The following is a 1,163-nucleotide window of genomic DNA, read 5'->3' as shown; positions in this document are numbered from 1 at the left end:
AGGACCAGACTATTCACAGATAGCGGCCCAACGACTCCCAGAGCCGGTCGTGCGGCGCGCGAGGTCTGCTCTCTTCACAAGAGGCTTTATTAGGGAGTGCTAAGGCAAGGTTCTGTGCCCTCCACCCTCATCGCAACACCCATGGGAGCCTCCGGTCGTCAATAGACCGCCGCACCGGCCTCTGACTGACTCTCAGAATGGACGGAAAGAGCCGGGTAAGCCTTTCAAAAGATTCGACCACGTGCCGAAAACTTTAGACTTCCGTGAGCTCTCCGGCTTGCACCGAGACCCGAAGTCGACGTGCTAAGCACCACGGGACCCCTTTCGCCTGCAGGTCCCGAGCCGCCTTTATTTGCTGTTACGAGCATCGTGTGCCCCATACCTGCGTGACGAGCACCGCAGGGCGGCAGAGCCATCGCACTTGGCCGGGTGGCAGAGGAGGACCAGACTATTCACAGATAGCGGCCCAACGACTCCCAGAGCCGGTCGTGCGGCGCGCGAGGTCTGCTCTCATCACAAGAGGCTTTAGGGAGTGCTCAGGCAAGGGTCAGCCCGCAGCCTTCCTGGCAACACCCAGGGGAACCAGGCCACTCGCGTCTCTCGCCTTCATTTTCGACACGAGCGCCTGCGGAGGGCCACCACCCCCTCCGATTGTCAAGAGACCTCCGCACCGGCCTCTGACTTACTCTCAGAATGGACGGAAAGAGCCGGGTAAGCCTTTGAAAAGATTCGACCACGTGCCGAAAACTTTAGACTTCCGTGAGCTCTCCGGCTTGCACCGAGACCCGAAGTCGACGTGCTTAGCACCACGGGACCCCTTTCGCCTGCAGGTCCCGAGCCGCCTTTTATTTTTGTTACGAGTATCGTGTTCCCCAAACCTGGGTGACGAGCACCGCAGGGCGGCAGAGCCATCGCGCTTGTCCGGGTGGCAGAGGAGGACCAGACTATTCACAAATAGCGGCCCAACGACTCCCAGAGCCGGTCGTGCGGCAGGCGAGGTCTGCTCTCATCACAAGAGGCTTTAGGGAGTGCTCAGGCAACGGTCAGCCCGCAGCCTTCTTGGCAACACCCAAGGGAACCAGGCCACTCGCGTCTCTCGCCTTCATTTTGGACACGAGCGCCTGTGGAGGGACGGCCGGAGTCAACGTGGGGTTTGCCCGCCC

This window comes from Chiloscyllium punctatum, unplaced genomic scaffold, assembly GCF_047496795.1.
Source record: "Chiloscyllium punctatum isolate Juve2018m unplaced genomic scaffold, sChiPun1.3 scaffold_1389, whole genome shotgun sequence".
Classification (NCBI taxonomy): domain Eukaryota; kingdom Metazoa; phylum Chordata; class Chondrichthyes; order Orectolobiformes; family Hemiscylliidae; genus Chiloscyllium; species Chiloscyllium punctatum.
Note: the sequence above shows the minus strand (reverse complement) of the source record.